The 20,800-nt window shown below is 44.4% G+C and overlaps 1 protein-coding gene across 1 annotated transcript in view; it reads left to right on the forward strand.

Moving 5' to 3' along the window:
• Nucleotides 1-20,800, forward strand: part of TNMD (tenomodulin) — a 580,658-nt gene that overhangs the window by 271,417 nt on the left and 288,441 nt on the right. The gene's annotated exons all lie outside the window — the stretch shown is intronic.

Genomic DNA, 20,800 nt, shown 5'->3' on the forward strand with positions numbered 1-20,800 from the left:
TAAAACGGCGATAATTGTTAACGCCCTGCTTGATAATATGCCCCTTAGTCTCCACAAATACTCTGTATGCATTTCGAAAAAATAAAAGACAACTCCTTGACCAGTAAAACTGAAAATCTCTTTAATAGTCTCGATATTCGAAGAGAAATGTGGTTCATAAAAGGGGTGTGCAAAATGTTGATAATCACAGCATAGTTTTCCGTACTATCAGAATATCGACTATAACATAGTTTGTGTAGTTTCCTGCTTTCCCTTCCCTCTGTGACCAAGTATCTATCTTCCCTGCTGCACTTGAAACTCAGGCATGCAATACAACATGCAACAAATAACACAAGAATTCTGTAATTTCCTATTCTCAAAATATTTATATGAGAACATTAAGATTGGCATTTTGTGTGCGAGTGCAGATCCTGCCTTACGTTTCTTTGCTGTGAGTCGACATTTGCAAAGGAAATGTAAGCCACAATAACTCTGCATAAAAAAATATGGCGACTAAAAGCACAGAAAATACGACATTTTCATGAAAATGCCCACTTGCAAATAACTTCTTTAATTTCGTACCTACTTTATGTAGCTTTTACATACATGGCACAGCTGTGTGTTTCCTTGTGCTTACTATGCATGGACATCTATGTTTAGGTGTAACAAATTACTGATTGTGATATTGTCGGTGATGAACTTTGATAATTCAATGCAATGTTAGTACTTCTGTTGCACTGATGTGAATCACTGTGTGCTAATATTTTACTATTGGACAATGACCTGGGCCTGTTCATAATGTTGACTAATGAGGGTTTTTTTCTCAGAAGTATTGTGAAAGGCTTTGTATTTTTCATGCATTTCACACCATGTTTAACACTGAAGGCCCAATTTTATTTGATGATATCATTGTTTCCACTGCCGGAAGAACCAATAAATATAAATGAGGATTAATTGCAGGAATGAGTGAACTTGCATATATTTCAGCAAGTCTTTCCCCATCACCAGGTCTGTTTTCCCCTGCATATTTTGTCATCTTTTAACAAGTGAAAACGCCAAGTGAAAGGAAAACGTAAACTGCAATTGTTGGACTTGGCCCCTTTTGCAGGGTTATCCCCAAACTTTTTGCTTCTTCGTCCTATTTTTTCCTGACCTGTGTTTGTTGGTTTTAGGACTTTGGGCACTTTAAAACTGCTGATTAGTGCTAAAGTGCATATGCTCTCTGAGCAAATTGTTATTATGATTGATTCTCGCTGATTGGCATATTTGATGTACTAGTAGGTCCCTAGTAAAGTGCACTAAGTGTGTCATGGCTGATAAACCAAATGCTACTAGTGGGCCTGCAGCACTGATTGTGCCACCCACATGAGTAGCCCTGAAAGGAAGTCTCAGGCCTGCCACTGCAGTGCCTATGCGCAGTTTGCTAACTGCCATGTCGACTTGGCAAGTGCACCCACTTGAAATGAGCCAAATGTGTACTCTCAGACAGTAAGAGAGTAAACATTTGGCTCATTTTCCTTTATCTTAGACCCCCAGGTTCTTTGTATTTTCAGTATAGTAATTAGGGGATGATAGCCTGGGCAGGTCTTTAAACTCCCTTAGACCCTCCACTCCCTGTTTTTGTTAGTAAGTGCACCCACTTGCCAGGCCCAAACCTTCCCTTTTCATACATATAGGACACCCCTATGGTAGGCCAAGGTACCCCCCTGGGCAGGGTGCAGTGTATGTGAAAGGTAGGACATGAACTGATGTGTTTAACATGCCCTGATAGTGAAATACTGCCAATTTTGTTTTTCACCATTGAAAGGCTATCTTTCTCCATAGGACAGAATGGGGAATGCTTTGTAAAATTTTACAAGTATATCTTCCAATAGGGATAAGATAGAAAAATAAAGTTTAGGGTCTATGAACTCAGAATTTAATAACACATCTTTTACTAAAGATGGTTTTTAAATTGTGTGTTTGAAAATGCCACTTTTAGAAAGTAGGCGTTTTCTTGTTTAATCATTCTGTGTGCCTCCACCTGTTTGTGTATTAACTGTCTGGTTTTGGAGTGACAGGGGCTGGGGAGGTGCATTCTCTCAGACAGCCACTGGGGGGGGGGTTGATGTGTGTCCTGCCTTTCCTCAATGAGTCAGGGCTGAGCTAAATATACCTGGCTACATTTAGAGTGGTGGGAGGAGATTTCCCTTGCACCTGAATAGGGCATGTCTGCCTTACACAATGCTGTCTCCACCTCCTGCCGGGCAGCTGCACCAGAGAGGACAGAACTGGTTTGGACTGGGCTCAGAGACCCTTGCACAGAGAGAACAAAGAAATTGTGGGTATAAGTATTAGACTTAAAACCCCTGAAATGTATACTACTTCTGGAATAAAGAGGAACCTTTGCTGAGGAGAAGAGCTGGAGAAACTGAGTAGAAGTGCTGCCCTTGCTGTGTGTCTGGGGTTGGCCTGCAGTTGCTGTTTCTGCCAAAGAAAGGAGAAGGACTTTGCTGCCTGCTGTGTCGCCTGCTTGCGGAAAGTCTCCAAGGGCTTGAGTAGAACTTGCCTCCTGTTTTGAAGTCTCAGGAACACAAAGTATTCACCCCCCGCTCCCCTGAACTTCCTTGCTGGGAGTTCTGACCTGCCAGGAGTGCCTGTGACTGTGTGGGGCCTCTGGGCGTTGGTCCTGCTGCTGGGAGCTAGAAAGCAATTCAACACCAAGGAAATCGACACATTGCTCTTCTTGCAACAGTTTTTCTGACGCAACTCTATGGTGCGAGAAGAATCTCCCCGCACCGCCGCGTGCTGCTGAAACCGCTGCAGTGCCTGCCGCCGCTGCAAGAAGCGATGCATTGAGGGATCGCGGCTTAAAAGGTTAATGCAGCACCACCGCTTCATTCGCCACCGCATTCCAGATTTCCATGCATCCTCCCTTTGCGGCAAGTTTTCCCCAACGCATCACCCGAGGATCAGAGTTATCCCAAAATCGACGCATAGATTCCCCCTAAAGACCGGACCCGACGCATTGCTCCCCTGTGTACAGCAGAAATGTGGCATCGCATCCACGAAGGTCTCAGGAACGACGCATCTCTTTATTTTTCTACGCTTCTCATCGCTGTGGCTGTTTGGCTTGGTGAACTTAGTTGCAACAACAAGTACTTCGCAAGCAATCAAGCATCCATTGTTTCCTATGGACTCAGTAATTTTTCTTAATACTTGTATGTTGGATTTTTGTGGTTTAGTCTTGTTAGGTTTAGGTAAAGGTACTTTATTTTTCTAAACCGGTGTGGAGTCCATGTGTGTTGTTATCCCTGTGTTACTGTGAGTGTTGGTACAAATACTTTACACATTGCCTTTGGGATAAGCCTGTCTGCTTGTGCCAAGCTACCAAGGGGGTGAGCAGAGATTATCTAATGTGTGTATCCCCCTTACCCTGGCTAGAAGCAAGGGTGCCTATTTGGACAAAGGTACCTACCTACGCCAACTAGAGACCCTGTTTCAAACAGCAATTTTCGTGCAAACCTTCAAATTCCCAATTTGTTTGGTAACTTCTGTTACCCACTAAAGAGAACATTAACGTGAGTAGTCATTTGACCAAGATGCATCATTACTTCTTAGTTGTGGTACTGAATATCTCTACTTCTAGTCACTATAGTTCGCTGTACATATCAGGCTCTTTTTCCCTGGTATTGGTTCAATTGATCCCAGAGAAATACGTTTCTGCTTATCTTTTCACCTAAATAGTTTCTTCCCAAGACAAGAGTTTATATTAAGACCAAGGAGGCTTTCCTGGGACCATGTTGCAGACAATTTTTACATAAAAGTTCATGTTACCTTCTTACATACACCTGATTCAAGGTAGAATATTAAAGTCTAGATGAATAGTGTGAAGATGTGGCTTATTACGTATTTTTATGAACCAACTTGTATGACCCCCAAAATAAACGTTTCATATCTAGTCTCAGTCACAGATATTCCATTACTCCTTTGAGTCGGAAGGTTAGTCCTCTGGAATGTCTTCAGTGTGCTTCCATCGCCAGTACTGTTGGGATGGGAATGTCCCCTTCCTGCTGAACTGGCTTGGGCCCCTATCATAAGTGCTTGACTGTATGTGAAAATAGTATTGTGGCTTTTTATTTTGGCCCTAGTGACACACTACTCAAACATATAAGCAAAGGTCTAGGTCCGTCCCTGACAATATTTGGTCCACGGCCTGTCCTGTGACCCGGAGGGGTGTACTAAGTGTGCCCTCAAAATGGACAGAGGACAACTGTCCATATACTGGGTTTAGCACATAAAGTGGTGGTGAGAGCACACCATGTTTGTGCTCTTATAGTTACTAGACCTTTTTTATCTGTGTCAGTGAAAGTGTGGCCTACAGAACCCTTTTGTGTAAATGTCTGCTGTTATGTCAAATCTAGAGCTTTGCGCTGACATCCTGCATGAATATGGAGTGTGTATATAATATGCTTGCAGTACATTTGTAATAGTAAGTGTGTATGTTTGTGTGTGTGTGTGTGTGTGTGTGTGTGTGTAAACAGCCACATAGAATGGACAATGGGAACAGCTTTCCCAGAGTGCGGAAATGTCTTGCCTATATTTCTGTGGCTAGATGGGAGAAATCTAGGCAATGTGAGAAGTATGAAGAAGGATGGAGACATGCCTACAGTTAGAAATTGTATTCCAGTAAGACGTTGTTATTAAGCAGTTGCTTATTAGTTCTTCTTGAGCACTGCCATTTGATTGACAATAAGGTTAGGGGTGGGACAACAGTTTCTGTTGTCCATGGTGAGAAAGTTTCTAGGTTAGGCCTGCCCTTCTCCCTCTGCCTGATTGATGCTTAAGAAAGGTGGATGACAGCTAGATGAAGAAAACTCGACCTTTATTGTGCCAATGTTGTTGGTCCTCCTGCTTGGAGACAGATCCAGTACTACCTGTTATGAGATACATCACTTTACACAAAGGCTGTTTCTGGAAAGTAAAATGTGATGGGCACATGGAAAGAGAACAAACCCAAACAGGTTCTGATGGATCATTTGGTGAACTTTCAGTTGTAGGAGCTGAGGATCTGCCTAGTGCCCAGAAGCCAGCCTGCAGAAAGAAGAAAGGAGTCTGCATGCCCCTGCTACAGGGAATTCTGTCCAGGAGAAAATGCCCAGCATGTTCCCAGCATGCAGAACACCCAGAGAACGTAGACAGCGTTAGATAACGAAGCCAAGAGTGACCAATGTTGTGAGGGTGTCTCCCCATTTCTCTCCAACATTCTCCTTGAGAACTGTATGTAAAAAATGCTCAAATTCCACAATCCACATATTTCCCCGGCAGCTACTGTGGGCTGTGATTTGGTACTGCTGCTGACAGCATGAGACTCCGAAACGCTGCTAGAGAGACTATCAGCCTAGGAAGGCCACAACAGCCAGAAACGCACTTGCTGACCCATCTAAAACTAGACGAGTCTCCCCAGTAAAACATATCACTGGAGAGAGGGGCGTGTAGCACCCACTGAAGGATCATATTCACAAAATGTATTCTGTAGCATTTAGTAGGCCTGGCCGGAATTTCAATCACGCAGGAGTAATCAGAGTAATTTTGGTAATTCCGCGGAACTCTGCAACATGGATATAATGAAAATAACACAATTGCACCCACTCGCATAATTAAGAATAATTTTGGGGGGAAAAGCCTGCTACAAGAGCACATTTAGCAAGCATGAACGGCTGCTCCCACTTGCCATTCCGTTTCTGTTGCATGTAGTGCTATTTATTAGTGCTAAATGCAGAATTACTCTTCTCACCTAACTCCACTTAATCTCAGATAATTTTTGTGTAATTCAGACACTGAAGTTTGGGAGGATGGACATAGTGGCGCTTAGAAATGCCTCAGTGGCCTTTGTTAGCAAAGATTTACTAGTAATCCCTTCTAGAGCAATTCCATTTGGCTGATGGTGGGTATGGGTTGATGAGAAGTTATGCAGCGGAAATCTTCTAGGCATGGACTTCACCTTTGTCCTTCCCAAACGTTTAGTCCTCACACTTCATTGTGCTTATGTTGCCCCTGCTCCAGTTTGAATGTAGCTTCAACACTACCTGCTGTGGGAGCCATCAGGTTTCACAAAGACTCTGTCTCCTCTACAGAAAGAAAAAGTAATTTTAAAAGAAAAAAGCTATAAAATTGATCCCAGAAAACATTCATCGGAATCAACCTCCTCTGTTGGGAAGTAACTATAGGAGTGGAAACCCAAACTGTTCAACTTGGTTTCGGTTAAAAGTTATTAATGGCCAAGAGCCACAAAGTATTAAAAGACTATTCAAATCCAGGCTTGTGTCCTTGACAGCTCGTTTCCCAGAGTCCCTGCCATCTTGCTGGGAGACCTTTGGTTTCCGGGAGCTGGTCTGGCCCGCAGAGAGAGGGAAAGAGTGCCTGACCCGGCAGTGATATGACTGCCTAAGAAGGAACAGTCAAACCAGAGTGCCCTGATTGTGGGACTACTCAGAAGAGAGGGCTAAAACAAAGGAGTGTAATTGGCACCAACCTGGGTCTTGGAGTGAGTTTTCCAGCTTGTCATAAATTGTCCTGATCAAGCTTCATGTGCTTGCATAGTCACCAGTCTGAGAACAATACTATCAGTGCAACTGTGCAACTGTGATGGTGCAGATCACCAGCATGAGCAGACCAGCTTGTGCTTACTACCAGTGACTCACTCTCCTTCAGCTGAATAAAGTTTAAAATCTGCAGTCTCTTTAACATATTACATCCTTTTTGCCAGTCGCTGTGTTCCATCCATTTAATGTTGAAAATGGATCAATGCTATGGCAGTAGTTGCCCTGCAGGGGATGTATGACGTTTCAACACATGCTTTTACAACGCATGCCATTACGACTCAGGTTTTACAATGCAAGTCGTTGTAACGACTTGCGTTGGGGGGGCGCTGGATAGTGAATAGTTTAATTTACTATTCCAACTCCAGTCCCCATGGATAGTAGGGAAGGTGTTGGATAGTAATTAAACTATTCCCTATCCTAGAGCACCCTCCAGCGCAATGCATTGTAATACCTTGCGTTGTAAAAGTTGCGTCGTAATGGTAGTGCGTTGTAAAAGTTGCGTTGTAAAGGATGTTCCCCCCCTGCAGGAGATACAAGGAAGCAGAAAACCTGACTTTGTAACTGACTGCACCAAAGACATGAGGAAAGAGGCTCTCCTGGAGGCCTGGAGTAGAAATCATCTTAAAGATAGTTTTTGTATTGCTGTCAGGATTTTGTCTAAATTACTCATGGGCAAAGGAACGAGGTTAATAAAAAGAAGCCAGTTAAAAATTTGATTGGAACTTCTTTGTCAATTGTTAAAGAACTTTAAGAGGTGGCATAGCTGCCATCGCCATGATCATTTTATTATTGACTCGAAACATAACTGGCTATCAGTCTGTCGGTTTTGTCTATCAGCCCTAGGCAATGGCTTTATCTGTGCATAGGCAATGTCACAGAGGCAGACATGGTTAAGGCAAAAATATATGTTCCATTAAAAGCACATTTTTCAATTACTCTAAACTCAGTGAAGATGTAAGAATTGGAGGCATCTGAGTTTTTGTAAAATCAAAGTATAGTCTGCACATGTCCTTGGCTGCTGCAAGACAGCAGAATTTGCATGGGATCCATCTTTGTGTGTATTTTGTAGCACCAACCAGATCCATTTCTTTTATGCAGAGTGGGTTCTGGGTGCCACATCATACGATTGGCTTTATTGGACCAGTCTCTTTCCGTATTGGGTAAATACTTTGTCTCTCACCTTTTGATTCAGCCTAGGGGAGCATTCCTTCTCACCTCATAATATAGGTTAATTAGTGTAACCTTCGACCTCTAATGGAATGCTTGCATTTCAAATGAGGCCTTACTCCTGTGTAACAGCTCCCAACTCCTCGTGCCCCTCCCTCTCCCTGCCCCCCAAAGCCTATCGCCCTTACCCTTGATTTGTTCATTATACCTCCAAAGGATTTCTCATCAGAGCCACTGGACCAAGGAAGCTGCCACTGAATGCCAAGAAAGCCTTTATTGCATTCCTCTTTTAATATCTTAGAGGAAGAAGCACGCCTCTCTTGCTAGCCCAGCTACGTATTTCACAGAATCGAAAGCTGGTCTGTTTTTAAGGATCCCTCACCTTCATTTTAGTCCTGTTTGAGTTTCCGCATGAAATGACGATTGGGCTGCAAGGGATCCTTCATCTTTCATTACTTTATATGTTATAAATACAAACGAAGGAATATAATGAAGGCCGCCATGCCACCCGCTCTTCATTTTACAAAGAAACCAATATAGAACTGCAGAAAAGGAAATGAAGATTGTGATATATTATGGCTGTGATTTCTCACATGTGTCTTGTCTAGCTTTATTGCACTAACACAATGTTTGTCTGCATTAGTACATAAAACCCACATCTATTGACTTTGCTAAATTTTGATCATGGCTGTGATTGATTGCACCTGCTGAAAGCTGGTCATATGAGTAATTTGCCCTTTCTGTAAAGTGGAAATTCAAAATATAAGCCTTGATGGTATTTCCTTTGGTTCAAATCTAGACCCACAATTGGCAACTCCCTCCGCTTTAATATCTTCACTGCCTTTACATATTGCAGTACGAACAAAGCTGAGGGGAAAATGAAAAAGGCAGTGTACATAAGAAAACTGTGGTCTCAAAAAACTTTCACAACTTTTTGCATCCACTAAATTCTTTTGAGAACAGACATATGTACTACTAGTTCGGGTAATAAAATTAAGGGGCATGTTATCAAATTACGGCGTTAAAATGATCGCCGCATTAGCGGCAGGAAACTGCACCTAATGCGGTGATAATGGGCTTGATAATATGCCCTTGAGAATTCCAATAGAAGCCCAGGTCCTGGTGTTGACATGGGCTTCTATTGGAATTCTCTACGGCATATTATCAAACCCATTATCGCCGTTTTAGCGGCAGTTTCCTGTCGCTAAAGCGGCGATAATTTTAATGCTGTTCCTTGATAATATGCCCCTTAGATTGACAATAAGGCAACTAGGGGTTTGCAAGAAATCAGGATACGAAACTGACATACAGTTAAATTTCCCCAGGTAGAGCCATGGTCTAAAAGAGATTGCGCGGGAAGTTAAAGGAAACCCACGGTCTGGCAGAAAAATTCCTTAAGAGAGAGCACATATTAACACCTTGCTGGCAGCATTTGGGTTGAGAGAAGACAAAAGCTAAGACAATAGGTAGGTTTCACTACCAGATGGAATTGCCTCAAATGAACTAGAAATTTGAGAGGATATAAAGCGACAATTTATTGTTTTTTTGTTTTTGTAGACATGACCAATATGAATCACAGTAATAAGCCCTGATGAAAGCCCGTAACTGAAAAAACGTGGCTATAAACGCGTCGGCAGACATATCAATTTATGCCTTTGAATGAATACAAATAAATTGTTTCTTAGAAATCAGGATTTAATGAATATTTTGACATTGAATATTTGTTCGTAAATATACACATGCACTAAGAAAAATTGATGTGCAGTTGTGATATACATATATATGTGATACATATGGGTCTAATTTGTCTTTCATTTTTTCTACATGTTGTGGACCTTGAGTTTATGAGAAAGTATTAATGTTGTATACCGTCTGAATATAATAATGTCATAAATGTTGAATGTTGAATTTTTCTTTTGTTGAATATATGTGTTTCTCTGAAAAAAGAGAATTTCCACAAAATCAATTTTTAAAATAGTGAATGAAGGGTAAAATAAATAACCCTAACCACTAAAAGCATATAGTGTGGTTTCTTTCAAATAAATGAATAGGACTCCAGGTTTTCTTGTTAAACTTAATGTTAAAAGGCCCTTCATGGGTCCTGTCGATTGGGCCTCACCCCCTTTTTCAGTCCCCTTAGATTTCAAGGCCATCGCAGAATGACTGGACTAATGAATAATATTTAGGCGGATTGCTAATTGTGACTCACCGATTGACTGCAAATACAGGAATGGTGACTTACAAGGGGGAGCATAACACCATCTCCAGGCTGCTGCCGCTGCATGTAAGACCGGTGGGGCGGTGAGAGCGGTTGGGGCCATGGAGCTGGGTGGCGGCAGGGGAATTTCGAGAGACGACCACAAGGGAAAATGATATAAATAAATAATTTTCCCTTGGGGTCATCTCTCGAAATCCCCCCACCCGGCTCCACCGCCCCCACTGCTCTTACCTGCAACGGTAGCAGCTGACCATGTCTGTTTTTGGCTTTCAAAACTGAAAACTTTTTTTAAGGTGGCCTAATATCCTTAAAAGAAACTGGGCTGTTTTCTTTCTTCTACAGGCTGAAGACTAAGTGTTAGACCTGGCATCCTTGGCATGGTTTCCCCTGACTTTTTGCCTCTACCTCCTGTATTTTTCACTCTGTGCTGGATTTCGTTTTTTTATGGTTTAGATGCTTTGGGCACTTTGCCACTGCTGATCAGTGTCAAACTGCAAGTGCTCCCTAGGTAAATTGTTATTGTGGTTGGTTATTCATAATTGGCATATTTGTGTTACCAGGAAGTCCCAAGTAAAGTGCACTAAGTGTGCCAGGGCTGGTGATTCAAATGCTACTAGTGGGCTTGCAGCACTGGTTATGCCACCCACAGGAGTAGCCCTAAAATGGTGTCTCAGGCCTGCCACCGCAGTGCCTGTGGGCAGTTGCTAACTGCCATACTGACCTGGCCAGTGTCCACACAGGCCAGGCCTAACCCTTCCCTTTCTGTACACATTGGATACCCCTATGGAAGGCCCTCGGTACCCCCCCCCCTGAGCAGGGTAGAGGGTGTACTAGTGGGTGTGACATGCTCTGGTAGTGAATTACAGCCATTTTTGTTGTTCACTATTGTAAGGCTATCTTGCCCATAGGCTATAATGGGGAATGCTGTGTATAATGTTTACCTGCATATCTTCCCATAGGAGCAACATAGAACATTAAAGTCTGGTATCCCTGAACTCAGAATTTAATAACCTATCTTTTAGGAAGGATGTTTTTTAAATCCTGTGTTTGAGAACAGCACTTTTAGAAGGTGGCTGTTCTAATGTCTGACCTTTCTGTGTGCCTTGGCCTGTTTGTAAATTGACTGTCTGGTTTGTGAGTGACAGGGGCTGGGGAGCCCCCAGGAAGCTGGATGAGTCAGCCCTAGGCTGAATAGCTGCATCTGCATCTTGAGTGGTGGGAGGGGATAGCACCTGGGCCTGAATAGGGCTGTGCCTGCCTTCCACAATGCTGGCTCCACCTCCTGATGAGCGGCTGACGCCCCTGCCCCTCTCTCTGAAAGGAAAGAAGAAGTCAGGAAAACAAAGTGCTCCAGGACTGACCAGAACTGGTTCTGACTAAGCCAAGGACTCTCTGACTCCAGAGAACAAAGGAAAGACTGGTATAAAATGGGCTACCCAGACTACAGAAAATTAGATCATCCTGGAATCAAGAAGGAACCTCTGCCAAGGAGAAAGCTGGAAGACTGAAGAGGAAGTACTGTCCTGCTGTGTGCTTGTGAACTGACCTGCAGTTGCTTTACTGCCAAGGAGAGGGGAAGGACTTTGCTGTGTGCTGTGTCCCCTTGCTTGAAGAGATCTCCAAGGGCCTGAAGTCCCAGGAACAAAAGGACTTCAACCCCAGCTTCCCCCTGAACTCTGCTGTATGAATTCTGCCCTTCCTAGAGTGCTTGATCCAATTGTGGAGCCTCTGGAAGTTGTGCCTGCTGAGCGCATCCCCGACAGTGCAAGGAAACTCCCACCGCCGCGAAGATCGAGATCGTCATAGCGCCTGTTGTCGCTGCAAGAACTGACGCATCATTCACTTGCGGAACGCATCACCCCGGTGCAGGAAGTTTCCTGTTGCTACGAGTATCGTCGCAGAGCCTGTCTTCACAGGGTGAGATCGTCGCACCCCTTGCTTGCGTACCACATCACGTCGCTGCGAATATCATCGCACAGCCATCACATCGAGGGGCCGCGAGAGGAGAAGATCGATGCTGCAATGCGCATCGCCGCCACATCCGAGATCATTGGCGTCCCGAAGATCATCACATCGTGCCTGTGCGGGACACTTCCTACCAAACCTGCGCACCGGAATCCATACAAGGTATCGCATCCCTCCCCATACAGATCGGATTCGTTGTAACACGCCTGCTGCATCCAGTGGTGCTGTCGCATTTCTTCCCCAGGGTCTCAGGAGTGACGCATCTCTTGTTTTTCAACGCTGCCGCTTCCATTTGGAACTTTTGTCGCATCTACAGGTACTTTGGGCTAAACGTGGCGCAACTCTGGATTATTTTGACGCAAACCCTAGAACTCTTTGAAAATCATATTCTTGAACTGTGTATGTTGGATTTTTTTCGTTTTGGTCTATTGTAGTTTAGATAAAGATACTTTATTTTTTTAAACTGGTGTGGAGTCCATTTGTGGTGTTTTCACTGTGTTACTGTAAGTGTTGGTACAAATACTTTACACATTGCCTTTAATAAGCCTGTCTGCTCATGCCAAGCTACGAAGGGGGGGAGCAGGGGTTATCTAAAGAGTGTATCCCCCTTCCCCTGACTAGAAGCAAGGGTCCCTATTTGGACAGTGGTACCTACCTCTGCCAACTAGAGACCCCCAGATCTAACACTAAGGGGTCGATTCCGATTCGGGAAAAAAAATGTCCGTACGATTTGTATCCAGAGCCCTCTCCGTATGAATCGTACCCGTCCGTCCGAGTCACGAAGTACGATCCGTATTCCGTGAATCCGTCCGAATCGTCGCGATCCGTACGTATTGCATGGCTGAAACCGTGAACCGTACGACTCATACACATACCGTATGACTCGTACACATGCCGTACGACCCGACGAGTACGATCCGGACCGGGGTATGAGGATGCAATTCATACGGTCCACGTCAGGTAAGGGTGAGTCATACGGAAAAGCACACAAACACATACACACCGTACGGTCCGTACCCCCCATGATCGCAGGGGTACGCACCGTACCCTTGCGATCATGGGGTGTACGAGCCGTACCCCCATTGTACGATCGGTGTACGAGCCGTACCCCCATTGTACGATCGGTGTATGAGCCGTACCCCCATCGTACAATGGGGGTACGGCTCGTACACCCATCATACAATGGGGTTACGGCTCATACACCCATCGTACAATGGGGGTACGGCTTGTACACACATCGTACAATGGGGGTACGGCTCATACACCCATCGTACAATGAGGGTACGGCTCGTACACCCATCGTACAATGCGGGTACGGCTCGTACACCTCATGATCGCAGGGGTACAGTGCGTACCCCTGCGATCATGGGGGTACGCACCGCACCCGGGGGGCCGTTCCGTACCTGTTTTGGCGCAAACTCTGCTTTTACGGCTGTTTTCAGCTCCCGTAGAAAAAGGGTCGTACGGTGCGTACCCGACACGTATCGTACTTGCTGGGTCGTAAAAAAAAAACAGCCGCGAACTGTACAGATGTTGCCTACAGTGGGTTCCGAGGGAGAATCGTACGGAGATTAGAGTCGTACGGTGTCTTGTACGACTCGTACGGAGTACAGCTCCTGGTACGAATCGTACTTCGTCGTACGTATGGGGGACATTGCAGGGTACGATTCGTATGGGAAAAACGCTTCGAACGGCTATCGAGCGGAATCGACCCCTAAGTATTTGCCTTTGAAAACTCCAGCGTGTGAATATGCCTTCTGAGATCAGGGATTCCTGAACACACTCGCAATATTTCCAGGGGTCGAAACATCAACGCTAAATATTAAGTGCAAATGATCACCCAGACCAATTGAAAAAACTAGATTAATTTCAAAACTGGGACGATACATAGTCAAAACACTTCACGCTTTGTCTAAATGTTATGTTTGGATTTATAATGATGTGTTATTTGTGTATTGTGTTGTGATATATGTAAATTTTTGTGTTCACTTCACGTCATTTGGATGTAACTGTATAGTGTTGATCTGTGTGTGTGTATATATATATATTTTTTTTGGATCATTTTGTGATTACATAATTTACATACATTTTGTAGATAAATCTCTAAGAACCACAGGTTTTCTTTCGATTTTAATTTTTGGTTTGGATGTAATTAACGGACACTAGTATTTTCATTAAATGTTAGCCCTACTAAGAGAGAGGGACACTAATTGAATATAAGCTAGATGCTCCTTTGAAGCTATTAAGTGGCAGAACCACTCTTCCCTTAAAGTTTTAAGGAAGTTGGCATTTTCCTGCCCTAGCTATTTTATACCTGCCGCCGGTTATTGGGTCACATGACATTGTGTAGTTGGCAGTGGGAGTTTTTTTACTCATCCCAGAAAGTCACACAATAGAGGGATTATTCATGCCTGGATGAGCCATCACTGGCAGGATGAGAGGTGGAACTGGGTACAGCTCCACTTAAAGGTTGATAGGCTGTCTCCTGCCTTCACACAAAGGACTTTACACTACCTCATTGTTCAGTTAGCCAGGCCGTAGCCAGAGTAGGAAAGGCATGAAACTCCAAGCACTCCAAAGGAAATTCTCTAGAAACTTCAACTTCAAATAGGGCTTCAAATATAACAATAGGGACCTCAGACCTTCTGTTCAGGTCACTTTCTGGGCCTGCAGAAGAAGTCTCAGATGTATGCCTACTGCTGTTGCCTGCTGTGTACTTCAGAGGACTGCTTGGCTGCACCTGGAAGCACTGTTCTGCTGCCTAAAACCTGCCTTAACCCCTAAGAGGTCTGCCCTACTGCTTGAATCCCGTTCCTCTGCTCAAAATTAGGACTACCATAGTGAGTCCAAGGGATTGTTGGCTGGCCTCCTGATCAGAGGCTTAAGGAGACAGAGAAGGCTTCAACCATTTTGAACCCGCACCTGGATCCAGTCAGAGTGAGCCCAAATCCTCCAGGCGGTGCCTCCTGAGTCCTGGACCCTTGGAAGTAGAACTAAAGATACCCAACCAGACAAAATCCAAAACTTGGGATTTTACATTTTTTTGCTCGAAACTGCTCATTGAACCGAGAGGAAACTGGGACCTACATGTTTGATTGCCCAAGGTGCATTACCGGTTGACCTCACTTCATGGCAGCCACAGCTACATTATTTTTGGAGCAGCAATTGCTTTTAAGTAGTCCTTCATAGAAGGGGTACCTGGCCTCTTGGAGCCCTCATGGCTACACCGTCTTGCTTCGTCCTGCTGGATCTTTTTGACTTTCAAAAAAGAGTCTAAGTCTTAATATGGAAATATTCACAATGACTTCGTCCAGTGGATCTTGTAGTCGCTGTTTTTTACTGTAAACTTTAAAAATTCATAACTCCGGTTCTACTGATTAGATTTTTAAAGTGTACTCTATTTTTTTTATTGGAGTGGGCATTTTCTTGTGTTGTGTCCTCACTTAATTACTGTTCATGTGCTCCAAATATACTTAACACATTGCCTCTATGTTAAGCCTAACTGCTTTTGTGCCAAACCACCAGAGGGTTAAGCACACGCTAATTAAATGACTTTACTTGTTCACCCTGACAGGGATTGTGGCTGTTGCTTGAGCTGGGTTAACACCCAGCTCAACCAACAACCCAATTTCTCACAGCCCCAGTTTGGCCGGCCACTCAACTGAGGTCCACATTGAGGTGTCCTTATTGAACAGTACCACTTTTGTCTTTTTTGAGCTTTAGACAGTTGGTTTTAAACCAGATGGCGACTTCAGACATGTAAGTGGTGAATGTTATCCAGGCGTTGGGGTAGTCATCTGAGAGGGACAGGATGAGTTGGGTGTTGTTAGCACATGAGATGATGCTGATTTTGTGAGCGGGGATGAATTTGGCAAGTGGTATCAGGTCGGCATTGAGGAGACGACTTTACAATGGCTCCAACAGGCTGAGGATGCTCATGCACCCTTTGTGAGCTTTCCCCGATCTCGCAGCAATGATGCCCATAAATGGTGTACCCTAGAACTAAAAAAGTTAAAGCTTGAGATACGCCAAAAAGAAAGAAAATGGAGAACTAAATACCTACCACAAAGTAAAGAGATCTACTGTTCCGCTCAAAAGAACTATCAAAAGATCATTCTTAAACATATAACTACCTACTTCTCTGCAAAAAATTTAAATTCACAGACTAAATCAAAAGACGTTTTTAACATAGTAAATGACCTTTGCAACAGCGATAGAACTGTTCCTCTTGTAACCTCCACACAAAAGCTTTGTGATTCTTTAAATTATGTCTTTATTGACAAAATCCTCACGATAAAACAGAGCAAAATCAACTCCCTTACCCCGGCCCCGTTAGACGATATTTTTTATAATCCCACTACATTAGACACTCTCCCTCTTATTGACGCAAAAATCTTTTCAGAACTCCTTTCTCGCGTCAAGTCTGGATCACCCGATGATATTTGCCCTCCTTACATCTTCAGAGCGCTAGGCCTAGCTATCCCACAAGGCATCCTTCCTTTTCTAAACGAGTCACTCGTGCAGGGCAAAGTACCCAGCAGCTTTAAGAATGCACTGCTAATCCCATTGGTAAAGAAACCCGGTATTGATCCACTTGTTCTGACTAATTATAGGCTGATCTCCCTATTACCTTACCTGTCCAAAATCTTGGAGGCCTACGTCTCTAGCTGTCTGTCGAACTTTATTGAAAGCTCTGATTACTTGGAGCCAAATCAGGCAGGATTCCGCCCATGTCATTCCACAGAGACCGTGATTCTTGCAGTTCAAAATACTCTTAGATCTAACGCGGACAAGGACGTACATCAGGCCCTTGTGCTCCTTGATCTGTCGGCCGCGTTCGACACGGTTGACTATTCCATTCTTATCAACCGTGTCAAGCAGGCCGGCCTCAGGGGCTCCGCCTTGAGTTGGATAACCTCCTTCCTTGCTGGACGAACGCAATCAGTGAGACTTGGTACCTTTACGGCTCCCAGAACCCCTTCCACCTGTGGGGTCCCCCAGGGATCTTCTTTGTCCCCATTATTGTTTAATTTGTACCTTCGCCCATTATTACACTCTTTAAAAAAATACAAAGTCACTATTTTTGATTACGCGGGTGATCTCCAACTGGTTTTTCCCTTAAATTCCGCAGATTCTGTGACTGAATTTCAGAACACCATGACTCACATACAGAGGTGGATGAACCTGAACCACCTCAAACCCAACCCGGGCAAGACAGAACTGATCTTGGCGGGAAAAGCGAACTCAGCTGGGGTACCCACTTTTGGCCACCTGACATGGGGGTTCCGCCCACTAAATCCCTCATGGTCAAGAGCCTAGGGGTCACGCTTAGCGCAGACCTATCACTCAAAGGTCAGGTAGGAGCGGTAATATCCTCAAGCTTCTTTCAACTTAGAAAGATTTAAAAAATTGCTCACCTATTAACACACTCTGCACTTATCCAAGTAATCATTGCCCTTGTCCTGTCTCGATTGGACTTTTCTAATAGCCTCTACTTAGTACTCCCAGCAGGTCAGCTAAAAAGATTACAATTCGTTCAGAACCAGGCGGCCAGACTTATCTGTAAACAACCTAAATGGCAGTCCATTAGACCTGGTTTGGAAAAATTGCATTGGCTACCTGTGGCCAAGAGGGTTGCGTTCAAGGTTGGATGCATTGCCTTCAAAGCCTTGCAGAGGAAAGGCCCCACATTCATCAGGAAAATGGTACTTAAGTATGCCTCCTCACGCAACCTCCGTTCTGCTCACAAAGATCTGCTAGTTGTCCCCCTGTTCAAGAAGAAACGCCAAGGCGGTAGCTGTTTCCATCTGCTAGCAGCTACCCTCTGGAACTCTCTACCACTGTCTTTAAGACAGTGTGAAGACCTTCTTACCTTTAGACATTCCCTCAAGACGTGGCTATTCAAGCAGGCTTACCCATAGAGAATTGTGTTGTGTTTCCCACCCCGATAGCGCCATGAAGCCTACGGGCGTACGAGCGCTTAAGAAATACATATTAACATAACATAACATAACATTGAACAGGGAGAGGTTGAGCAAAGATCCTTGGGGGACTCTGCAGATTAGTTTGGTGGCAGCAAAGGTGTATGGTACCAAGGTGATGGATTGGGTGGGTCCAGAGAGGAAGGAGCTGAAACTTTGGAGGGTGGGTTCTTGTTTTCCAGTTTCTTAGATGCGTTGGATGAGGATGGGAGATGGGAGATGGTGTTGAAAGCAGCTGAGAGGTTGAGCAGGATTAGTTCTGTTGTGTCTCCCCAGTCCATGATCATGCAGATTGCGATGAAGAAGGCGGTCTCGGTGCTGTGATTGGGCCTGAATCTGGACTGAGAGGAGGTTAAGAGGTGGTGCAGGTTGAGGTGGTTGGCCAGTAGTTTGTTTACAAGTTTTATCCAGAATCTTGAATAAGTAGGGAAGTAATAAGATTGGTTGGTAGTTAACCAGAGTCTTCGGGTCTTTTGAGGGTTTCTTCAGATGCGGAAATATGTTAGCGTGTTATCAGGGTGTCCAGGAAGGTGGCTGATGTGAGGGAGTCATTGAGTTTCAGGGTGAGTTCAGTGCAGATGGAGTTGAGTTCTTTGGTGAAAATGAAGGGAGGACATGGGTTCAATGGGCCTCCTGAATGGATATAGCACATGTGGTGGCGGTGCTGTCTGGGTGATGGTGGACCAGCAGGTTGTCATAGTTTCTGGGATGTTCATCTCATTGGGCTGGAGAGTAATTAGGGTTGATAGACCCGGTGGTATGGGCAACGTTGTGGTAAATAGTGTGGATTTTGCTGCTGAAGTCGTGGGAAAGCTGGATGCAGAGCTCCTGGGATGGGGTTGAAGTTGCGGAAGTGGCATAGGGCGAGGTGACGTCCTTTACAATGGGAAAAAGCTCTTTGCCACTGTTGGCCCTCTTCTCAATACCTTCAGTCAGCATTGAGCATTTCGTTAATCTGTGTTGCTGGTGATAGAAATTATTGTTGTTTTATTTTTTGGGTGTGTCTCTGTGAGAGTTCTAGTTGCTTGCAGTGGTGTTTAAAGAGCTGGTGGAATTTTACTGTGTACCAGATGGCTTGAGGTGTGGACCTGGTGATGGTGATGGTCTTACTCAGGGCCAGATAGTCTGCACAGGAGGGGATCCAGACATAAAAGTCGGTGATTCACTGGGAGAGGTTTTGGTCTTGGTGCAACGGGCGGTTGGTTTGGAGCTTTATGGACCACGTTCTCATGTCGGGGATCCAGTTCCAGCTGCCTCAGATGGTCTTGACGTGTGCAGTTCAACATAGGTGGGGAGGAGCAGGTCGAAGTGGATGAGGTAGTGGTTGCCCCAGGTGCCCCATGATGCTGGAAATGTTGGTTAAGATTGAGTTGAGTAGTTGTACAGCAGTGTGGGTGGGGTCCATCATTCGTTGGGTGAATCAGAGTGTGTTTAATTATTTCAGCAGCTTGTTGGTGTTTTGGTCCGTGTGGTCTTCCAGGAGGAAGTTAAGTTCATTTAAGTTCATTTAGGAGGAGGAACAGAGGATCACAAGTGGGGCGATGAAGTCTAACTGTGTTTCTGAAATGAGTTCTTGGCAATAAGGATGCTAGAGCAGGAATCCTCGCAGATTGATGTTGTCAGAAATGTAAAGCTTAAAGGCGAGGTATTCCGGGAGATCGCTGGATTTTGTGGATGAAGCAGTTGATATTTTCTTTGTAAATAATAGTCATCTTCAAGGTTTGCAGGTTCTGTGCTGTTTTATGATCTTGAAGCTGGAGAAAATAGCTACTGCAATGTCGGGCCAGAATTTGGGGAGAGGCCAGTTTTGGTCAGGAAGAGAAGGTCGGAAGGGAGGTTGTGTAGGAAGTCCCAAACTTTAATGGCCTGTCTGTTAAGATAAAGGAATCTGAGGAGGAGGCAGGTCAGGTTAGATTGTCTGGTGTGAGCAGGGTAGTTGTGCAAGGTGCAATCATGAGCATTGGGTGAGGTGGGGCTGACAGAGTTTGCTGATGGAAAGCGCAGTAAAAGCAGCAGCTGAACACACCTTCCGTATTGAAGGGGAAGCGCAACTGTGAGCTGAGGGTCGTCCAGTATTTAGGGTGCAGAGGTCAGTGTCCTGTAAGCATCTGAGTTTGCGGTGGGTGGAAGAACGACCAGGGTTCAGGGCGTTGGGTGCAGTGGTACGGGCATGGGCTTGCCTTTAGCGTACGTTTGGCATTCCAGGGGCATGCCCGCTGCATGCATCTGCTTTGCTTCAGTGCTGCACCCAACATTAAGTAGGTCTGCGAAAGAGGAGAAGATATGGGGACACAGGCAGGTTGGATGGTGCTGGAGCAAGCAACAAGAAAGTAGGTAAGTCTGTGGCATGGGGAGTGGAAAGGCCACAAAAGGGAAAAAGGCACAAAAGGAGGGTAAATGTATTAAAAGATAGTTACTGTAGTCACCCAAAATTTGCAGACACAGGATACACCTGTTATAGACTTGTGATGGCACAAACATTAGACTGTAGGGACAGTATGGACGATCTCTCCCGGCATACAAAGAGAACTTAAAAGATTCATAAGGGTATAAACCTCCTTCTAGGATTACTTACAATGTAAAGAACAAAGAGTCCTGAGTCATCCAGCAAGAGTATGGCTTATAACAATGAACTAATAATTGATTACAGTACTTCTAGATGGTGCATTTTGATGCAAGTGAGAAGTAATAACATTTTTGCCTTAACAAATTCTATCCTATATTGATCTTTGAGGGCATACAGAATGCGTAGAAAGGTTGCCTTAACCTTGCATGATCAGTTGACTCTCTAATGAAATCTTCAATTCCATTGTGCACTAGTCTTGTTTTTCTATGTCTTTGGTTAGTATGAAAATTATTGATTTACTCCAAATCTATCAAAATGTAAATAAAGCGATGTTTTAAAA

This window comes from Lissotriton helveticus, chromosome 4_1, assembly GCF_964261635.1.
Source record: "Lissotriton helveticus chromosome 4_1, aLisHel1.1, whole genome shotgun sequence".
Classification (NCBI taxonomy): domain Eukaryota; kingdom Metazoa; phylum Chordata; class Amphibia; order Caudata; family Salamandridae; genus Lissotriton; species Lissotriton helveticus.